Source organism: Callithrix jacchus, chromosome 16, assembly GCF_049354715.1.
Source record: "Callithrix jacchus isolate 240 chromosome 16, calJac240_pri, whole genome shotgun sequence".
Lineage (NCBI taxonomy): Eukaryota > Metazoa > Chordata > Mammalia > Primates > Cebidae > Callithrix > Callithrix jacchus.
In genome coordinates, this window is record NC_133517.1 from 34,216,059 (window position 1) to 34,240,187 (window position 24,129).

General features: G+C 35.3%; 1 protein-coding gene across 11 annotated transcripts in view; it reads left to right on the plus strand.

Annotated features, from left to right (window-relative positions):
• TRIQK (triple QxxK/R motif containing) overlaps positions 1-24,129 on the plus strand; it is a 276,517-nt gene that overhangs the window by 187,360 nt on the left and 65,028 nt on the right. For 5 of the 11 annotated variants that reach the window (XM_035277631.3, XM_002759066.6, XM_008982884.4 and 2 more), the window contains exon 1: positions 13,113-13,249. The exons of 2 other annotated variants lie outside the window; for them this stretch is intronic. The gene's annotated coding sequence lies outside the window, so the exon portion shown is untranslated. Of the gene's footprint in view, positions 1-13,112; positions 13,450-24,129 lie in introns of those variants that run through there. 4 more of the 11 variants (XM_017965450.4, XM_078353601.1, XM_035277633.3 and 1 more) reach the window with 1 other exon arrangement.

Below are 24,129 nucleotides of genomic sequence, written 5' to 3' on the forward strand. Positions count from 1 at the left end.
TGTCAGATAGGAGACAACTACAGAGTAAGACCTCTGGATAGATAGAATTCATTCCTCTTGAAAATTTAACTGAGTACTGATTGGTGAATGAATGTGAGGAAATAATCTGTATTTGAGAAACGAATCACCTGGAAAAAATCAAAGAGAAAAATCCATAAGATTAACACATGGTCAGAAATAGTTTGCATTTATTCCAGACAAAATGGAAATACAACATAATTCCAAGAGCAATGGCTAGAACAACCATAAGTATATTTGGTCAGTAGTAAGACAAAATGTAGAGACTAAAGGCTGGTCTGTTTCTGCCTAACAAAACTTAAATCTCAAAATGATTACACTGTTTCTATGTGATAATAAAAAAAATTTCCAGGCATGAAAACAAATAGGAAAATATGCTCCACATAATGAATATAAAGTTCAACCAGTAGTAATAGACTAAGAAGTGATATAGATAATATAGTTAATAGAAAAGGATGATAAACAGTTATAACTATCTTCCCAATGATCAGGAGGGTAGACAAAAGGATAAGTATGCTAAGGGAAGATATAGATGGTATTCAAAAATACCAATTTAAACTTCTAAATATAGAAAAAAATGTCTTATGTAAAAAATGTACTAGATGGAATTAATATTAGAAAATATGAGTACACTTGAATATATAGGTATGAAGCAATAAAAACTATTTGAAATTATATGCAGAGAGAAAAAAAGAGAAAAATATGAACATACCAAGTAGCCTAATGCATATCTGTTAGAAGTCACTTTAAAGTAGTGAACATCATTAAAGTACTGAAATGAAAACTATTGACTTAGAATTCTATACCCAGCAACAACATCATTCAAAAATAAATGAAATATAAAGACTTATTTAGACACACAAAAGGTGAAAGTATTCATCAACAGAAGGTACACATCATACAAAGTGCTCAAGACATTCTTTTAAGTAAAAAGAAAATAATACCAGATGGCAACATGGATCTATATAGAGTAAAGAGCACTGGAAATGGTAAATATGTGGGTAAATATAATTTTTTCCCACATTAAAAAAATCTCTTTAAGAGAATATTGAATTGTTACAGCAAGAATAATCACATGTATCTTTGGGTTTATAATATATAGGAAGATGAAATATATAACAATAGCACAAAGAATAGAGAAATGGAAATATGTGTCATCAAGTTTCTTTAACTACATGTGAAATAATATAATGTTTCTTAAAGATAGATGGTGGTAAGTTAAAAATTTATACTATAAGCCACAAAGAAACTGTTAAAATGTTAGAGCTATGAAGTTGGCAAAGGAAATTAAGTAGAATCATAAAAATATTCTATAATTCCAAAATAGGTAGCAAAAGAAAAGAGAATAAAGAAGGTACTAAAATATAAAAAAAATGAACAGAACGATGGTACATTTAAACCCAATTATATCAGCAATCACATTAACATAAAGGGTCTAACACCTCAATTACAAGGCAGATGTTGTCAGATTTTAAAAAACAAGACTCAACTACATGTTGTCTACAAAAAAGAGAACACTTGAAAATATCTTTATATTGGTTAAAAGATTGGAAAATAAAGCCATGTTAACACTGACCAAAAGAAAGCTGACATGATTATATTAATATCACACAAAGTAGATTTCAGAGTAAAAGAACATTACCAGGGATAAAAAATGTCATTTCATAATGATAAAGTAATCAGTTCATCTTAGAAGACTTGACATACATAATAATAGAGCTTTAAAATGCGAGAAAACTTATAAAACTGCAAGAAGAAATACACAAATTCATAATTCTAGGAGAGTTAAACACCTTTCTCTTAATTATTAAAACAAGTAGACATAATCAGTAGAGATATACAAAATATGAACAACTCTATTAACCAACTAGACACAACTGAAATTTATAGAATGCTACTGAGGTAAAGCAGAATGTGCATTCTTTTCAAGTGTACATGGAATATTTACCAAGAAAACCTATATAATAAAATGGTTCTATACATTTTAATTAATGAAAATTATACAAAGCATATTCTCTAACCACAACAGATTTAAATAGTAAATTACTGGCAGAAAATTATCTGAATAATCTCCACATATTTGGAAAGTAAATAATATATTCTAAGTAACTTATTAGTCATATCAGAAATTAAAATGAAATGAGGTTTTTTAAATAAATGAAAATTTAAAAAAGGTTAAAATCCCTGAATCTTAAGTAAGCGTTAGAGAGGAATTTATGTCACTTATCTCCTGTTAGAAAAGACAGAAAATTCTCTAATCAATGGCTTCAGTTTCTACCGAAAATAACTAAAACAAGAAGAGCAAGTTAAATCCAAAGTTAGCAGAAAAGGGAAATAAGATAAAAATAGAAATCAATGATGAAATAAGAATCTGAGAAACAAAAGAAAAAACAATAAAAATAAAAGCTGGTTCTTTATCAAAGATAAAATTAAAACTCTAGCCAGAGAGATTAGAAAAATAAGACAAATTTTCACTACCAGGAATTTGAGAAGTGAGGTCACCACAATTCTACAGAAATAAAAATGACTATAAGGAATATTATGAACAAATTTATCTCAATAAATTTGACAGTATATATAATATGTTCAAATTCTTTGCAGTATACAAACTACTAATGGTCATAAGGTAGACAATCTGAATAGTTCTGTATCTACTTTAAAAATTGGTTTTGTATTAAAGATCGTCCCACAAAAAGTCTTGGCTTTGTTGGCTTCCTTGGAGATTTCTACACAAAAATTAAGAAATAATACTGGCAGTTCACACAAATTCTTCGAGACAATGAAGAGAAGTGAATACTTCCCAGCTCTTTCTGTGAGGCCAGCATATCTCTGGGACCAAAATCAAACTCTGGCTCCTCCAGGGTGTGGAAATTGGTGAGGTCATAAGAGCAGGCTCCCTGGGGCAATATACCTTAAGCAACCAGGTATCCTTGATTGTGGGAGTTCCTTTCATGATCACTGGTGGTACTTGGGGTGGGGAACATGAGCAGAAGGTGAGCATCCCTGGGAGTCAGGTCTGCCAGAAATAAGACAGAAGACAGATTCAGAGAAGAAAGGAACCCTGAAACCAAAGCTGCCTTTCAGCTCTCTCCTCTGCCTCTGTGGGGAAAACAATTATTTCTGTCTCTCTTCCTTCTCCTTTTGATTCAAATCCAATTCTTGGTTCCAGGCAAGGCCCTGCAGAAGACATAAGGCTGAAACTGGTAAGGTGCCTGTGGGTACCATGGCACCTCCATATCCACTTACAAAGCCCTCTTGGAAGACCAGGCTAGCTGCTTTCTTCAGCTTCAGTATTACGTGTCAAGTGGGTGAATGAGTAAGGGCTACCTACCAGCATCAAGTTGGGCTCAGGAAAGCCTGGATTCCAGCCTGAAACTGATGATATTGCTAGATGTGATGAGCTCCTTCAACTTTTCTACCTTATGACTCAGTCTTTGATATCTATATCTAGATACTATCAACCAATTAAGAACCTCTCCTGAGAAGAACTTCAGCAACAACCTAGCTTGAGACTCCATACACCATCTATAGAGTAATGAATTTCTTATTTCAGGCTAATAGTCAAGATGCCCTTCCCTAAAGAAGGAGGTCACAAGTCGTGGTTGTGTGTTGGTGTGGCCCTTTTGGAATGAGATGAACTCAATGAAAAAGCTTGAGGCTGAAGAGTTTGGACTTCATTTTCTGTTGGATGGTTTGAGGTGGGAGCTGTTGGATAAGGTACAAGTCTCACTCCAGAACACTTTCCACCATCAGGTTGGATGGTATACAAGTCCTCGCCTTGTAGCTGGAAGCTGAGCCCATAGTCCTGGGTGTCCAGCAGCTGGTACATGTACAAGTGCTGTTTGTTACTGGGTATGTCCTTGCAGTCAGGGAAATGAACCTGTTTCAGGCTTTCCTGGCCAAGGAGCTCCACTTCTCTGATGTGGCCATGAGCTGACTGTAGACAAGGCATTAACCATTAGGATGATGCTGTTGATGGCACAGGGATGCCAGGCTGAAATGTAACTTGACCTTCAAGCACTTGATGTGGAGTTATTGAGCGGATCAGGCAGAAGAAACTGGTTGTCTGCACAGGTCAGGTTTGCAGCCAACAGCAGGATATGGAGGAAGCAGTTCCCCAAACCTAGTGATGTCACAAAGTAAATATACCAAAGTGGTGCGGTTTCAGATAAGTGGTCCCAGACTTACACACAGTGTAAACACATTTGAACTACTCTTAGAGTAAAGAACAGAGTGCTATAGGGAACCACAATGTATTGGATTAGCATGTACTGTGAGGCTCAAACTTGGGAGCATTCTTTTGAGCTATTCCTCTTCCTTCTCCCCCTCGGCAGCAAAATTGTTATCCTCACTAATCTTGACTCTGCAGAAGCTGGATCGCCAGAGTCAACCCTGTATATCTTATAGTAGTGAAATGATATCAGCACAAGCTAAATAATTTGTGGGGTCCAGGACAAAATATAAGTGTGTGCTCCATTGTTTAAAAATTTGTTTAAAAAACAAACAAACAAGAAAAAGTGCCAACAAGGGCATAAGATACAAAACATTGTTTTGCTTTCTTCCAAAGTCTCTCTCAACTTATCATGGGGTTTTATATTTGCTATTTGACACTGGTCTAAGCAGAGAAAACAAAATTTTTCATCTCATGCATGATTGTTACCATTCACCTTCATTTTGTGCAATTTCAGTTTTAAATGAAAATATAAGAGCATTTACCAATATCCAGAATCACTGAAATTAGACAGTTTATATTTCATAGTTCATAAATGCATATATATATTGTTACTGAACCAGTAGAAATTGTGAAAAAAAAAACCCTTGAAACTCTTTTTATTTTATTTCTTGATATGCGCACATTCTACCAATACTCCATGGAAGCAAAGGACTTTTATAACACGTTTACCTCACATTTGCTTTTAGTCTTGCTGAACTCCCACCTATGATGGGTCCATCAGAATTCTGTTGTCATGAGGCATCATAACTCTATGTGCAAGTGGGATCACAAGAAATGGTAGAGAACTTGTTGTGAATATCTCTTCTGCTCATACACGTGCTTCATTATCCCATTAGATTTCACTTACAAAAAATAAGTTCAAAGATAAAATTATTAAAAATTTCAGAAGGGCAATAGCAGATCATTCATCAAACAGGGGAATCTTCTGACCGTGGGTGCTGTGGAACTGTACGGTTCTCACCCCATGAAGCTGGCCCTGAGTTACAGGTCTTGAAACCTTACAGTAAAGATCAGATGGAAGTTTTGGCTTTTGTTAAAGGCTCAGCACTGTTTAGGCTTCTACTTACTGGTATTTGCCTTATCTTCTCTTCTACTTCACTGTCCTGTTTTCTTGGCCCAGGTGTAAAAGGTAGTGTTGTTACCCTACTGGTTGGGGCCATGCCAAATGGCATGATGTCCAAGGAAGTAGAAAGTTGGAGTTGGGGAGAAAACTGGGAGGGGGGTGGTGTGAAGGAAAAGCATAGGGAATTATTCTTAAAACATAATATTAAATGGATACAACATTGATGATTCTCAGCATAAGAATATACATTGTTAACTCTAGAATAAAATAATAAAACAAATATAGCTAAAGAACTATTAGAAGCATAATCTGGACGTCTAAACATTTTTCACTAAAGCAAATAAGAACAGGAAAGGATAAATGAAGGAGAAAAGTAGAAATAAAAAATAAAAAACACATAGAAAAAATGGCAGACTTATACCCTTCATATTAATAACTATGTTACATGGAAATTGAATAAATATTTTTATAACAAATAAAAGATGGTTGAACTGGAAAAAAATGCAAATTCAACAATATGTTGTATACAAGAGATAGACTGAAATATAAAGGCCCAGATAGCTTAAATGTAAAGACATGGAAATGGATCTAGTAGAAACAGTAGGCATAATACACCTAGTCTACCATTATTAATGTCAGGCAAACAGACTTCAAGACCAAGTATAACCAGAGATAAAAAGATCAGCATTTCATAATGATGAAATGATTGATTCATCAGAAAATCATAGTAATCCTAAATGTGTATGAAAATAATAACAAACCTTCAAAATATATAATGAAACAACACAACTAAAGAAAATATAGTGTGACGTTGGATAGTGTGATGCCTCTAGCTCTGTTCTTTTTTGTTTAGGATTGTCTTGACTATATGGGCTCTTTTCTGGTTCCATATAAAGTTTACAGGAGTCTTCTCTAACTCTGTGAAGAATGTCAGTGGTATTTTAATGGGAATAGCATTGAATCTATAAATTACTTTGGGCAATATGGCCATTTTAAGGATATTGATTTTTTTTTTTTATTGATGCGGAGTTTCTCTCTTGTTATCCAGGATGGAGTGCAATGGCGCAATCTCGGCTCAACGCAACCTCCGCCTCCTGGGTTCAGGCAATTCTCTTGCCTCAGCCTCCTGAGTAGCTGGGATTACAGGCATGCGCCACCATGCCCAGCTAATTTTTTATTTTTAGTAGAGATGGGGTTTCACCATGTTGACCAGGATGGTCTCAATCTCTTGACCTCGTCATCCACCTGCCTTGGCTTCCCAAAGATATTGATTTTTCCTATCCATGAGCATGGAATGCTTTTTCATTTGTTTGTGTCTTCTATGATTTCCTTGAGCAGTGGTTCATAGTTCTCCTTGAAGAGGTCCTCCACTTCCCTTGTTAGCTGTATCCCAGGTGTTTTATTCTTTGTACAATTGTGAATCAAAGTTCATTCACAATTTAGCTCTCTGCCTGTCTATTGGTGTATAAAAATGCTTGTGATTTTCACATATTTATTTTGTATCCTGAGGCTGTGCTGAAGATGCTTATCAGTCTAAGAAGCTTTTGGGCTGAGACAATGGGGTTTTCTAGCTATGGGATTATGTTATCTGCAAACAGACAGTTTGGCTTCCTCTCTTTCTATTTGAATATGCTTTATTTCTTTCTTTTGCCTGATTGCCCAGGCCATACCTTCCAATTTGTGGAACGGGAGTGGTGAGAGAGGGTATCCTTGTCTTGTGCTCTTGAGTCTGTTACTTTATACTACAAGGCTACAGTAACCAAAGTAGGATGGTACTGGTTCAAAAACAGACACATAGACCAATGCAACAGAATAGAGATCTCAGAAATAAGACACATTTATAGCTATCTGATGTTTGACAAACCTGACAAAACAAGCAACGGGGAAATGACTCCCTATTTAAGAAACAGTGCTGAGAAAACTGGCTAGCCATATGCAGAAAACTGAAACTGGATCCCTTCCTTATGCCTTATACAAAAACTAATTCAAGATAGATTAAAGACTTAAAGGTAAAACTCAAAATTATGAAAACACTAGAAGATAATCTAGGCAATACAATTCAGGGGGAAATAGGCACAGGCCAGGATTTCATGACAAAACATCAAAAGCAATTTCAATGAAAGCAAAAATTGACAAATGTGACTAAATTAAACTAAAGAGTTTCTGCATAGCAAAAGAAACTATCATGGGTGAAAAGACAGTTGGGAGACACTTTTTGCAATCTATCCATCTGACAAAGTCCTAATATCTAGAATGTACAAGAAACTTAAATTGACAAGAGAAAATAACCCCTTTGAAAAGTGGGCAAAAGACATGAACAGACACATCTCAAAAGAAGACATTTATGTGGCCAAGAAACATATGGAACAAAGCTCAACATCACTGATCATAGAGAAATGTAAATCGAAACCATAATGAGATACCATCTCACACCAGTCAGAATGGCAATTACTAAAAAATCAAGAAACAAATGCTATGAGGCAGTGGAGAAATAAGAACACTTTTACACTGTTGGTGGAAATGTAAATTAGTTCAACTGTTGTGGAAAATAGTGTGGTAATTCCTTAAAGACATAGAAGCAGAACTACCATTCTACACAGCAATCCCATCGCTTGGTATATACCCAAAGGAATATAAACAGTTCTATTATAAAGATACATGCACACACATGATATGGCACTCCACTACGTGCCATAGCAAAGACATGGAATCAACCCAAATGCCCATCAATGATAGACTGAATAAAGAAAATGTGGTACATATACACCATGGAATACTCTGCAGACGTAACAAGGAATAAGATCATGTCCTTTGCAGGAACACAGATGGAGCTTCAAGCCATTATCCTCAGCAAACTAATGCAGGAAAAGAAAACCAAACACCAAATATTCTCACTTATAAGTGGGAGCTGCACAATGAGAGCACATGGACACAGGGAAGGGAACAACACACACAGGGTCCTGCCGGCGGGATTTGGGGAGGGAGACAATCAGGAGAGATAACTAATAAAAGTGGTGAATGATTATGAACAAAAGAGCAGGTGAAGCATGGTAGGATAGTCAGCAATACTGGAGTGAGGGAGAAACTGGGCTGTAATATAAAGGGGAGAATAGTGAGATTGCTCTTCGCAATGTAATATAACATGGATATAATGTTGATGAATCTTGGCACTAATACTGAACGACAAAAGTGTATTCCCAATGATGTGTCTCAATTTTGCCCTGTGGCAGTGAAAAGCCCCTATCAAATCCTGCAGCTGCTCTTTTCTCCACATGTAAGGAATGTGGAGGCCTTGTTTTTAGATGGAAGTGATGCAAAATTAAAGTAGCTTGGATTACTGAGTCATTACCTGGACATTAGGAGGCTACCAACTGTAAAACATATTATTATTATTATGTTTACACTAAGAAAAGGAAATGTTTTAGAATCACTGACATATACTAAATGTTCAAGAAAGTGAAAAAAATGTAAATGTGAACACTTTCAATTGGTTTTAAGATATTCCTTTCCATGTCGTTTGTTAAAGAGATGGCTGGTAGCTACACATTTGAAATTATATCAATATATTTGCATGTGTGACTCCATCTTTCTTCCACCTGTGAAATAATTATCTATATAAGTTCTTATATCTGAAAAATATTTTGAGATACTTTTTTTTAGATTTCAGAGATAATCTTGAATTCAGTTCTTCAGAAGGCAAATAAGCATTGAACTATGCATTTAGTAATGTAGATCCATTCTTTCTGAGGTAGGAGGGAATACTAAACAAACTCTGGAGTGGAAACTTGGACACTAGACCAATCTGAGGACTAGCTAAAACAGTTTCTCCCCATAAGACATGCCCACCCGTGTGCCATGTCAGTTTACCATTGCCATGGCAACCCTCAGAAGTTACTGCCCCTTTCCATGGCAACGACCCTACATCCTGGAAGTTATCAACCTCATCCTAGAAATTTCTGCATAAACCACCACTTAATTTGCATAGAACTAAAAGTGGGTATAAATATGAGTGCAGAACTGCCTCTGACCTGCTCCTCCGAGGACACTGTCAAGCAGTACCTCTGCTGTGGATGTATACTGTTTGTTTAGTAAGAGTTGCTGCCACCATCAGCTAGCCCTTGAATTCTTTCTTGGCAAAACAAATAACCCTTCCAGCCTAAGCCTCAATTTTGGAGCTTGCCTGTCCTGCATCCTTTCCATGAAGTTCATTCCGTATAAGTGTAATTTCAAATAATATACAAGTCAGTGAAAATGTTTTTATGGTTTATTAATTTTCTGAGTTTTCAAAAGGAGATTTTTCTATAAGAAAAGCAAACCCATTTTCCAGTTTTTATTAAGTAGGTTAAAATATAGTACTATAAGTTAAAATCAAGACTTTCGGCCGGGCGCGGTGGCTCAAGCCTGGAATCCCAGCACTTTGGGTCAAGAGATCGAGATCACGAGGTCAAGAGATCGAGACCATTCTGGTCAACATGGTGAAACCCCATCTCTACTAAAAAACAAAAAAAAATAGCTGGGCATGGTGGTACGTGCCTGTAATCCCAGCTACTCAGGAGGCTGAGGCAGGAGAATTGCCTGAACCCAGGAGGCGAAGGTTGCAGTGAGTAGAGATCGCGCCATTGCACTCCAGCCTGGGTAAAAAGAGCGAAACTCCGTCTCAAAAAAAAAAAAAAAAAAAAAAAAAAACCAGAAAACAAACAAACAAAAACAAACAAACAAACAAAAAAAGACTTTCAAGCGTAGACTTTGGGGATTACAGGACTTTCTTAATTAAACTTACATGAGAAATCATTGTTTTAAACAAAATTCATTCTAGTTGCCTCCCTGATATTGTTCTGGGGTGATTGAAAGGAAATAGCAATATGTATGTTTGATTTATTAAGTGATCCAAGCTACTCAGAGAGTTAGGTTGGATAATTATTTTGTCTTACAATTTAGAGCAAAGGACTGCTGAATAAGACTAAGTAATTTGATATTGTATTTATCATGTTAAAATAGTCAATATGCATCATTCACTTTTGACAGAATCAATTTTGTTGATATTTGAGCTTCATATTTCTAAAACAAAGTTTTACAAATGATTCAAATATATATATTTTTTCAAATTTCAATCAATATGCATATTCATATAGGACAAAGGAGTTAGCACATACAATTATTAGATTCTAGTTTACATTTCAACTTGCCAGAATTTTAAGTCAATAATGTATGTCTTTACACGGTGAATAAATAAGCATATAACATACATCTGGATGTTTTAATTTTACATTAAGCTATTTTCTTTTTTTTCAGTGTCCCTAAGATATAGTTATTTATTTGATAAATTATATTTGCTCTTCATAAATTCTTCCAATATACATTTGGGCCTATGGAGGGATTTCAAATTATACATGTTCCAAGTTTTATAATAGAACATGAGGTAAAATATAAATAATTGAAGTGTGAATAGCATGAGACTCTTCTACTCCAAAAGTTACAATATATGTGTTCTATCTGTATATCATTTGTATAAGAAATAGCTGGCAGCTACACACTTGGAATTATGTCCTACTTGGGAGCATTAATGAGAAATATTTAGGAGTTAATTATTCTGAAAAACACTTGAAAGACTACTTTGCAGTAGTTAAAAGCATGTAGAATAAGATGTCTAGTGCTCATTTAATAGATTAATAAACTGCTTATAGAACAATTAGCTAGGACAAGCTCATCTCACAAAAATGTGTTCATAATAAGAAATGCAGTGGTAGAGACTCACTATTTGCTGTTCCACCGTTATTTTGAAATAGTAGATACAGTTTTAAAATGTATTCCTATGTATATGTAGAACATATTTTCTCCTGGATGTTTAACTAGACACCAAGGTGTAAAGTTCCAGCAATTTGAGTGCATGCTTCAAACATCTGGAGCTATACATATGGGTAGTATACAGCTGTGTTTATTTCAATGATTACACATTTACATGCATATAATACATTTATTTAAATGTGTAATATCTTATATAAGTGAGAATATTCAAACAAATACATTTGCACTTTAAATATGTAATGAAAATGGACTCAAGTACGTTCACCATTTTTATTTAAATCTTACAGCATTTATTTACATAATACTTACTAATGTACAATCATAACTCTTTCCTTTTAGTCTAAAACCATTTTTGTTGTTGTTGTTTTTGAGACAGAGTCCTGCTCAGTCGCCCGGCTGGAGTGCAGTAGTGCAATCACAGCTCACTGCAATCTCCACCTCCTGGCTCAAGCCATTATCCTGCTTCAGCCTCCCGAGTAGCTGGGATTATAGGCATCTGCCACCATGTCTGGCTAAATTTTGTATTTTTAGTCGACAAGCAGTTTCACCATGTTGACCAGGGTGGTCTTGGACTCCTGATCTCAGGCATCTGCCTGCCTCTGTCTCCCAAAAGTGCTAGGATTACAGGCGCACACCACCATGCTTGGCCAAACCAAACATTTTTAGAAGATTAAAGGAAATCAAGAAAGTTTTATCGAGAGTTATTCACATTTAGCAAGCTTTCAGAAGAATTTAGAAGTTCACCAGATCAAGAGGGTAAAATTATTTGTAATTGGAATGGATTTCTTTTATTCCAACAATTGCATCACAGTATCATGAACATTTTAATTGAATCTCAAGGCAGTTTTCCAGAGGTACTTTTCTTTTTCTTTTTTTTTTTTTTTTCTCATTACTACAACCGCATCAGACAAGATAAACACTTCTGGGTTTTGGTTTAATATGTAAAGGAAAAAAATTTTAAAGCCACACACATAATAATCTAGTTAAGAGTATTAATATAATCTCATTTAACTCTACCTTTATTTCTGGGAGAGGAACTGGAGACCAGAAAATGATTTAGGAGGACAGAATATAAAATTACATTTTGGATTCAATTCCTGGCCATAATATCCTGTGAGATTTCAGAGAGCCTTCTGGTTAGTCTATTTATACTTGTCTCCTTTTTTTTTTTTTTTGTATGCTACTTTCTTTCTCAAGGGCTTTTTTCAAAAAGATATGATTGGCTGGCCTAGAGGAAGGTAACTTTTATGTGAGCAAGAGAAAAATTACATTGGAGGTTGCACAACATTTTGAAGGAATTTTAGATTTAGTTTACCACAGTATTAAAAATAATGGCTGCAGGCACTTATATTTGTTGAATGCTTGAACAAACCTAGCCTTTCCCACCCTGTGTTTCATTGTTCATAGGCTGTGGATAATACTCTCAGTGGGTTTTGTAAGGATAACATGAGTATAATGAATAAAGCATTCAATATTCGAAAGCTTTTCAAATAATATCGTTCAGTAACGCCCATTTTGTAGATGTGAAAATTGTGTACCTAAACATGGGCTCCTAAATTTTAATTGTCGGTAGTGTTTTAGCAATCTTTCCTAAAGAAAGATTGATTAATCTCTAATATTAATATAAACTTTTTTTTCTTTTTTGCCGTTTGAATGGGCAATGAATTCATTTTGTACACACACAACGTACACTTCCACTTATGGATGCTCCTGGGAGTGTGAATTGGGGAGTGTGTGTGAGATGGGAAGAGTTCAATAACCAAAATAACATATTTTTCCGTTTTATATTTACGAAACAAGTCACAGTCTTTATTTTTAATTTCTGCAGTTACATTGTGAGACAAGTATTAGAACTCAACGGTCGCATCAAAAGGAGGGAAAGGCCGCAGGGCGGGCGCCTTTGCGTCCTGGACCCGCGTAGAGGCGGGAGAAAGACCGACCAATCCGAGAGCCGGTTGAGGCCTGGTCCCGCCCCTGCGGGCAGAGCCCCGCCTCTTTCCGCCTCACCCTTTGGGAGTAGGAGTGTGCGGCTGGCTCGTCCCGCCCCTACCCCTGAGTGACAGGACCGTGGACAGCAACATTTCCAGCCGGCCACGAAGTTTGTCGGCCCTTGCCTTGGCAGAGCTGAGGTGTGTGTCCGGCGAGTGCGAGGGGATTTGGGGAGACCTTGCCTAGGATGCTCGGGGCCCGGGACTGAAAATGGGCGCACCTCTTTAGCGAGCCTTAAAGCTTTTAGGAGACGATCGTTCCGTCCCTGCGAGCGGCACTAGGGCGGGCTGGGCGGAGGGAGGCCCTGCAAGAGAAACCCGGAGTCCGAGAAACCCAGTAGGTACGATGATCACTGAAGGACTCGTTCCCGTAGATCAGGGCGTTGGATGCGGGGTGGGGGATGGAGGGTGCCGGGTTCGGTGGGCGTGGCCGTTGAGGTTGCTAAGGAACGCGCGGTTCCCGCCCTGCCAGCATGTCTGGCGCTTGCCGCTGGGCCCCGGATACGTTAGTCCCGCCCACTACCCAAGGTCTTCCGTGCGGCTCGGGATTGGCTCCTTTGTGCTGTCAGATAACTTGCGGCAGCTTAATTCTCTCTGCAGCTATCCCGGTTCTGCAGTTCCCTTTTGGGCCCCCTTTTTCCGTGGTACTCCTGTTTACTCTTTCTCCTGCTTCCTCTTATTAATGAACGCGTATTTGAATGCCAAAACTTTGCGGAGAGACGATTCATTCAGGACTAGGTGGCTTTATTGGTGGTGGTGAGGAGAGGGGGGTTACTTTTCTAGAGCTTGGTGAATTCTGAATCCATCAGATGTTGGTGTCCACGTGGATGACTAGGAAGAGGGGATTGGAGATCAGGTTTCTTCTACTTGGAGTTCTCTGCTGCTTGTTAGAGCTTAATAAGCCTCCCGAAGAAGTCGAAGCAAGTTATTTCTAGAGAAGCCCCAAGACATAATCTCCCTTTAATTCTCTATTGTGGAGAAGTGTCTTTGCTTCATTCGGCCCATACTTAATGATCAACGAGTATGGGATGAGTTGGTAACCTCAGATAACCACTTCAAATCTTCTTTTGTTTGCTCATGTACTCTTGCCCCTAATGATTCAGCACAACAAACATTCCACAGAGAAAACACAAAAGAGCTAAAAAACCTTTGCCAGGTTTACAGTGTAAACCCGGAGGAAGGAAGCTTGTACTACTTGTTAACATCGGAAAGAGCATTGGCCTACAAGTCAGGAAACTGGCAGGGTTAAGAAGTGTTTGTCCTTGGGCAGTAACTCTCGCAATTGTTTTCTTATCTGTAAAATGGGGACTGTAAGATATGCCCTTCCTTCCTAAAAAAAGGAGGAATAATTGATTGTGAAAGTATCATTAGAGCAATGATTTACACAAATGTCAGGTGTTATTGATTACACTTTTAATCTTTTTGTCTATATGATCCTAATATTGCCATTCAGCTTAAAGTATTTTCAAATTTCCCTTTTGATTTTTTTTTTTAATCTTTGCGTCATTTAGAAATGGGGAAGAAATTCACTCATCTATTCATTATTGATTCTGTATTGGTTCTGGTTAGATAGCACCTGTAATATCTTGAATGACACTTTTTCCCTTTTAATATCACTAACTATATATATATACCTGAAAAGATTGAGGTGGAGTCTCGCTCCGTTGGCTAGGCTAGAGTGCAATGGCACAGTCTCAGCTTACTGCACCCTCCGCCTCCTGGGCTCAAGTGATTCTCCTACCTCAGCCTTCCAGGTATCTGGGATTACAGACACACGCCACCGGGCCCAGCTAATTTTTGTATTTTTAGTAGAGACGGGGTTTCACCATGTTGACCAGGCTGATCTTGAAGTCCTAACCTCAGGTGATCCTCCTGCCTCGGCCTACCGAGGTATTGGTATTACAGGCGTGTGCTACAACGCCTGGCCGGAAACATTACCTTTTAATGCAAGGATGACTAACCTTTTTGGTGTCATTTACCACTTTGAGAAACCAAGAAAAGTTATTGACTCACTCTTTAGAAAAACACGCAATTTGAAGCCTAAATGGGCCCTGGATTAAGAACATCTGTTTTTGTTCAACCTCTTTAGGAATAAGGAAATTATTCTCTGCCACTGCCTCATCCTACAGAGAGACTAAGTAACTTTTACCCAAGGCTACATATCTGGGAGAAGAGTGGGGCTTTTGTCTTTCTTCTACAGTGCCTCTTACCATAGCATAACTTAGTTCAGGGTCTTCAGTCATCCCCCTATCATTTTTATTTTTTTTAAGTGCTAATAAACGGGAACTAACAATGTTCAGCCAATTGTTGCTATCTTACAAAACCATGTAATCTATGTTTTATCTCAAATGCCCTTTGATCATAACCTCTTAAAGCATATTGTGGTATTTAAACACGTTAAAAGAGTATTGTCAAATATTTTGAGAAAAATGTGAAATTGTATTTTTGAGATGAGCATTAGATACATAAACTTTCTCATCTATCCACGTCCATTTTGGTCAAAGAAAAGCTTATTACTTTTAATACATGCTTGATACTTAGAAATCTTGATACTTAGAAATCTTTTATTACTTGATACTTAGAAATTACTTGATACTTAGAAATCTTTTATTTTTTTTTTACTTAAGTGAATAATCTTTTATAACGTTTTAATTCGTGGATAAAAAATATTGTGGTTGTTTTCACTGTGGCTCTTTTCCTGATTTATACATTCATACAGAAATCTGTAAATGGAGTTCATTATTTTCTTTGGTCCAATTCTATATCTAGCTTTACCAATAAAAGTGGGCATCAGTAGTAGATATAAAAAAGTTGTTATTGGATAAGGATAAACTTAAAGATGTAAAGATCTATTGCTTTTGTAATATGCGTGAATGTGTATAGGAGTACATGTTATTTCTTTAGTACTTGTAATTTTATTTAAACTGTTTGATACTTGACTACTCCTTTCTTAACTCAGTTCATTTCATGGTAGAAAAAGAGCGATAAAGACAAGTGGCTTAGAGAGAGCATTACAATGGATTTAGAGATTTTTAGGGGCTCAATAATAGCTCTTTCCATCCGCTCTTGAGTTTGTAAACAGACTTGTGGAGTTTGCCATATCAGCTTCAAGTTGCAATAACAAGTCAATAGGGGATAGTGCTTTATCCAAAAATCAGACCAAAAAATGAGTACCACTACTTCCTACCTCCTTTTACTCCTACTCTCTTTCCTAGAACCTAGACTTTAGTTCAGCTGAGGTAAACATTTCAGATTGCAGGACTGATATGCTTACCCACAATTACTGCTTTTCATGGTCTAGGGCAGAGAAGGTCGTAAAAAGGGGCAAATCTTCAGTGCTTACTGGTGTATATGGGTTAGCTCTATGGGTGGAGTAATGTGAACCAATCACTGATCAGATTAGTCTCTTTTTGGTAAACTGTGAAAAAGAAGTGGGATCTGAGGCCAGGACTATAAATCTAGGGCTCTGGTTTTCCATTCTGGGTAACACCTCTGGAATATTTGAAATATGTTGGGGCGTTTTAAATTATTCTAATGTCTTTAGAGGAAGTACTACTGACTTTGGGCACCCTGAAGTTTAGAGATGATAAATATTGTGTAACGTAGAGGGCTATCAGCTCAATGAAGAATTACCTTGTCTTACTCCAATGCCAAAGCATCTCCATTGAGAGCCCCTGCTCCAATGGAAGTTCCTCTATGTAGAAACGTGAAACTAGGCCAGATTTCCCCTTAATCTTTGTTCACATGTATCTGCATTTTTTATATCAGTAGATTTTACTCTAACTGTGAATGTCTTAAACAATATTACTTAGAATTTTGTGTTTTTCTGATATTTGTCCAGAGTGACTAAAATAATACTAATGGAAAATAGTGATACATATTTGATCATATTTGATATTCTCAAATTTCCTATTAAACAGATAAGGATCGTGTAGGCCTAGAGCGAATTTTTTTATACCTATTACATATATTTATACCCTTTTTTATGTTCAGTACCTTTCCAACAATAGAGTGACATAGGTATAGGTTTTCATGAAAAAGAAATGATTCCTACTTACCTCATAATTCTGAAATGTTAAACAACAGTAAAAAGGTAAACATTCCATACTCAGTGGTTTAAGTTTTATTGACTTAGAAGGCAAAGACAATTTCATTAATGAAAGGCTCTTGTCAGTTGCATGACTTTTAAGCCACCAAAATTGAGAATGGACATCAGCATAAAGGAGCTTTGTTCTTCTATAGTGGTATTATTTATTGACATACTTGCAGAAATACCAGCCTAATTATATGGAACAATTTAAAATTTTGGCAATGACAAAAGAAAGATAGGTTAATCTGAATAACATTTGTTTTACATACTTTGAATCTTAAAATATTCAAATATTGCAGGGTATAGAATAATGAACTATGTGGATACCTGTGGCAATGTCCTAACTGTGGATTACAGTTTCTTACCTACAGCAGGTGGAAGGTGCACTGCATTGAAAGTTTTAGACTTAACTCTGGAAGTAGAAATATCCTTTGTTATGTAAAAAACAAATCTTCAACCTTTTCCACATACATAGTTAACTTGACTTCCCGTTAACTTAACTCCAGTCAAGTTAACTATGCATGTGGAAAAGGTTGAAGATTTTTTTCTTTTAACAATATGTATGAGCATTATAATACATTGCCATCATTCACAGTGACTCAATATATAATACTGAATCTCTCTGGGAAGAGGTATATCAGATTTTGTTTCAAGAAGGGAAGGTACAGTTTTAAAAAGAACCTCCCAGTTTTCAATTCTGCTTTGTCTGTGTTCCTAGGGAGTTAATTCTCTGTCTCTTCTCTCCTCAACACCATCCTCTTTATACATATATGGAAAACATTGGCTTATGTAGAAAATATCTATACAGTTTTTTCAGTGTCATAATATTCTGGATAAATTTGCATTTGAAAATGAATCAAGTGAAACAAGACATCATACAAAATCGAGGCAGAGGATATCAGCGGAAGACTAAGATGTATAGCTATGAAACTCTCAAAACAATCTTAAGCTAAGGAAGAACATTTCAGAGTTATTTGCTATCCAACACATTCAAGACTACATGGCTTCTATGGATAGGAGAACAGACAATGATGAAGTGACAGAAAGAAGATATTAACAGAAAATAAGAAGATGAGAAACTAAAAATATGAGAGCCATATCAGTTTTCGGTTCCTCTTGTAACACATTACTCCACATTTCGTGACTTAAAACAACACGAATTTATTACCTGGCAGTTCCATAGTTCAGAAGTCTGACATAGGTCACTTTGGGCTGAAATAGAGGTAAGGACAGGGCTGCATTCCTTTCTGGAGGCTCTAGGAGAGATTATCGGTTTCCTTCTCTTTTGTAATTTCTGGAGGCTGCCCACATTCCTTGGTTTATGCACCGCCCCCTAACTTCAAAGCCAAAAACATTGCAGCAATCTGACTTATTCTATGGTCACATCTCCTTCTGACCACAACTGGAAGAGTTATCTACTTTTGAAGAAACATTCAGATAATTCAGGACAAACTCTTCATTTTGAGGTTCTTCATTGAATCATGTCTGCAAAGTCCCTTCTGCAATCCAACTTATTTGTAGGTTATGGGAATTAGGTCTTGGACATTTTGGATTGGGGGGACATTATTTTACCCACCACAAAAGCGTTCAAAATCTGTATTTGAGGCAGTAACATTTATAATTGATGTTGTTGTACAAAGTTTAGTCAGTGTGGAGAATAGACTTGAGAGGTTATTTTAGTTAAAAAGTTGTAAATCATAAAAAGATGATATATGGAGAATAAAGAATAGAGTCCACTGTATGGCTATTTGGAGTCTCTGAATAAGAGACAAGAAAATAGATAGATAGATAGATCAATAGTTGTTCCTAAAGAAGAGAGCAGAGCATTTGAAAGAAAACTAATTTTAAAAATGTAACAGAAAAAATCTTTCTGGAGCTGAAAAAGACCTATGAAGGAAGAAAGGACCTTTTTTATGTAATGCAGGACAACTTAAAGAGACACAATAATCACAAAATTATCAAACTGTGATAATAAAGAAAAAAATGTTTTCCACATCAAGAAAGAAAATTAAAAAGCATGTTATTATCGGGAAATGAAAATTAGACAGGCCTCAGACTTCTTTTCTGTAGTATGAAATGCCAGAAAACAATAGAGCAACATGTTTATAGTTTGTAATTCCCATGCAGTTTGTAATTCTTGTGTGATGGCAACAGAAAACCACTTATTGTATACAGTCTGTTCCTGATTTATGATGGTTTGACTTATGATTTTTCAACTTCATGATGGGTTTATTGGTTTGTAACCCTATTAGTTGAAAAGCATCTGGACTTACGATGGTTTGATTTACAGTATTTCATTTTACTGTGGGTTTATTGGGGTATTAAGTGAATTTTCAATTTAAGATATTTTTGACCTATGATGGGTTTATTGGGATGTAATCACATGGTAAGTCGAGGAGTATCTGTATAAAGGAATCTAAACTACTTCATGTTTGCTTTTGAGGAAAAAGACCTGAAGATACCAGCTTATTATGAGATAATGCAAGATCAACACAAAAGCCATTATAGGTGTGTGTGTGTGTGTGTGTGTATGTGTATATAACTGATGGTATACCCCAGGTTTTCAATAATTTGGTTAAATCTAGCTAAAAATTGACTGCTAATTAAAAAATCATTTGCATGAGAAGATATATATTATAAAAATTAATTCAAAAACAACCTGATTTAAATAAAATTTTGTGAACTTCTGACTTATTTACGTCGGAGAGGAAACCTGATAATTTAAGAGTATGAATAGATATAAAAAGTATCCCCAAACCATTGATTAGCAAACTGTAACCAGCAGGCCAGATCTAACTCACTGTATGCATCCTATGATTCGTGAGCTTGAAATGGTTTGTACATGTTTAAATCGCTGAAAAATCAAAAGGATAATGATGTTTTGTTACTTGTGAAAATTATGTAAAATTCAAATTTAATTATTAATAAAGTTTTATTGGAACACAATCACACTCATTTGTTTACATATTGTCTATGGCTGCTTTCACAGTACAATACAATATAGCAGAGTTATGTAATTGCCACAGAGCCATACATGGAGGCACTTTCATTGGCCTGCTCTGGATCTCAGCACACTAAAATCACAGTCACATTGTTATAATTTGATTTTCCTTCTTGACATGCAAAGCCTAAAATATATGTATCTAAAAAACAGAATACGTTTTTCAACTCATGACCTGAATTGTAAACCTTAGTGTACTTTTCTTTTCAGTTCAAGGGACTCAGATTTATTCAATTTTTGATGAATAAATGTTTGACTTACCCCAGCATCTCTTTGGTTTTATATGGTTAAGATTATCCTAAAAACATATATCATTATTTGCATTTTGTAATCCACATCTTCACTTTTTCATCTCTATTCCATAAATGAAACAAAATTCATGTGAATATTTTATATTATTATTTCCAAGGATGAAAATCAGGTAATATCTCAATATTATAATAAGAAACAATGGGTACTGTTATATGACAAAATTCTAGATGTTTTTGGAGATAAGTAGGTACAATATTTAATAAGTGAGTTACATATCCATCAGATAACCACAGATTTTTCTAGCAGGCATAGGTGAATTACACAGAGAAAGTATCTAATTAAATGGGGTCTTGAAGAGTGCCTGTGAATTCAAGTTAGACAAGGCTAGGGCTGAGCAACATTAAAGTAAGTATAATAAGATTTGTAAAAACTATTAAGCTGTAAATGGAGTCTTGTGGTTGGGAAATCAAAAGAACTTAGTTATTGGAGCCTGATCTAGAGAAAAATAGCTAGAGTTGAGGCAGTATGAACCTGCTAGCCCAGACTGAGAAGACTCTTATATGACATGCAAAACTATTTTCATCTTGCAGGCAATGAGGATCCATTTCAGGTTTGCAAGTGGTACAGCAACATGATCGAATTGTTATTTTTAAATGGTTCTGAAGCTTTTTCAAATACTGTACCACACTTTCTAAAATTCTTTAATTTTATGATTATACTTTCATGGAATAAAAGTTGTTTTGAGGTATACATAAGTTTTCCTGTAAGGAGGAATATATAAACAATCCCTTAGTTACCCTAGGAACTTACATGGTAGGTGAACTTATGTGAACAGACTGTTAAATAACCTTAAATCATTAAAAATTTTCAGAATATTAAGACGTTACTTATAAAGTAAAAATATAACCTGTTCTGGCTTCTCCTGGGTAGAACTGCTTTAAGACAAAACATAATGTAGATGCTTGCACACTGCACCACTTTTATATAGGACTTACAAAAACTTTATGAAGCTTGAGATGATAGAAGCTTAGCTATAGACCGTTTGAATATATTTAGATTTTCTTTGCTTAGTATTTAAAAAAATCTTTAAATTAATGCTTAGCATTTCTTCTAATAAAATTAATACATTTGTTTGGAATGCCTGTGTAAAATTTGACTGAAAACATATCTCCTTTGAACCTTGATTTAGATATATAATGAAAATAGTTATTTAGATGATGTCTCATATTTATGTAGACCTTTATATTTAACACATTATTTTCATTGAAAGATTTTATTTCATTCTTACTTCACATGTATATGTGTATATGTATGTATATGCGCAAACATACATATATGCGTATACCTACACATATGTACATATATGTATGTTTATGTGTATACATACATATATGTGCATGTGTATATGTACATATGCATGTGTACACATGTATATGCATATACATACAGATACAGACATATACATATACACGTATATATGTATACATGCATAGGTACATATGTATATATACATATACACATGCACATATATGCATGTATACACATAAATATACATGTATATATGTGAAGTAAGAATGAAATCTTTTAATGAAAAAATATATATATGTATGTTTATGTATACATGTATGTATATGTAAAAGGGCTCTTACTCCATTTTACAGAGGTAGAGTCTGTAGTTCAGGTGAATGGTCTGAACATACTCTGATATACAGAGGAAAGAGAGTAAACTCTATGATCAGATAGATTTGAGTTTAAATCTGTTCCCTGTCAACTTTGCATGCTTGGGTAAATCACTTAATCATTAGGAAACTCAGTTTCCTCATTTGGGAAATTGTACCTATTATACAAAAATGTTATGAAATTTATGATATGTGATGTGCTTACCACAGTGGTTGCCACATTAGTTGCTAGTCAACAAATGGGTAGTTGCTGAGATTATTATTAATATTAACAATCATCATGAATAAGGCACCAACACCCATCATTTGCATTTTCAAAATCCAAAAGTTCTGCAAAATTAAACTTTGTCAAGTTTTCTGCAAACTTAATTGAGACAAAAAAACAGACGTAAATGACATGGGACTATTTATGTAATTAATAGGCATAAGATTTTTCTATGAAGTATTAATGTGCTTCCTTTCAGGACTATTATGTAATTATGGTAGATGGGATTTATTACCTTTTTATAATCTAAAAACATTCAAGTCATATCTGGCCCAAACATTTTAATATGGACTGTAGACTTGCATTTTTATGACACTTGTATTTTAATAGCCACATTATTGAGATATATTTCACAAGCATAAGACTTACCACTTTAAAGTGTACAATTCGGGAGTTTTAGCATATTCCAAATGTTGTGCAACTACCTAATTTTAGAGTGTTTTCATTAATTCAAATAGAAATTCTGTACCCATTATGTCCATTTCCACCCCTTCTACCTCCAACCCCTTAAACAACCACTAATCTATCATCTTTCTCTATTGAGCTTCACCTATCTGGTTCAATAGAGAAGGATAGAGAAGTTCTTTCATATAAAGGGAACAATAGAAGTTATGTATTAAGTGGACTTTTGTGACTGACTTCTTTCACTTAGACACATGTTTACAAGGGTCATCCATGTTGCAGCATTATCAATATTTAATTCTTTTTAATATTCCATCATATAGATATATACCAGATTTTAGATACCTATTCATCATGAGTTGTTTCTCCTTTTTGGCTATTAGAATAATGCTGCTCTGAACATTCATATGTAAGTTTTTGGGTGGAGATGTTTTCCTTTTTTTGGGGTATATACCTAAGAGCAGAATTGCTGGCCATATGATAACTTTGTGTTTGGATTTTTGAGGAGCTGCCAAAGTTTTTCAAAGTGTGGCTGTATCATTTTATTTTTTTACCTGCAATTTATAAAGTTTCCAGTTTCTCCATATCCTCATCTCCACTTGCATTTAAAAAAATAGTCATCCTACTAGGGGTAAAGTGGTATATCATTGTGGTTTTGATCTGAGTTTTCCTAATGACAATGATGTTGAGCATCTTTTCCTGTGCTTTCTGGCAATTTGTATGTTTTCTCTGGAAAATTATTCAAATATCTTGGCCATTTAAAACTTGTATTATTTGATCTTTTATGTTGAGTTGTGAGAGTTCTTTATATATTCTGGGCACTAGACATTATATATATAGTGTGCAAATATTTTCTTCTGTGGACTGCCTTTGCACTTTTTTGGTCATGTTCTTTAAAGCACAGAAGTTTTATTTTAATGGAGTGCAATTTATCTATATTTTATTTTATTGCTTGTGCTTTTGGTGTTGTATGTAAGAGAATATTTTCTAAATCAAAGTCATAAAATTTTATTCCTATATTTTCTTTTAAATGTTTTATAGTTTTAGTCTTTGCATTTAGTTCTGTGATTCATTTTGAATTATATTTTGTGTATGCTGTGAGGTAAGTGTCCAGCTTTATTATTTTGTAGCACCTTTGTTAAATGGAAAGTGATCATATACTTCCATGATCACTGCAGCAGTGGAAAGGGAGAGTGGCTCATTATGCACTGGTATTTAGTATTTCATTGGTCAAATAAAAAAGATTATTCTTTCATATTATTACTCTTGACTTGGATTGTTAGCATTATTTAATAATTACCTAAAAATTGCTATTTTTAATTATCTCATTAA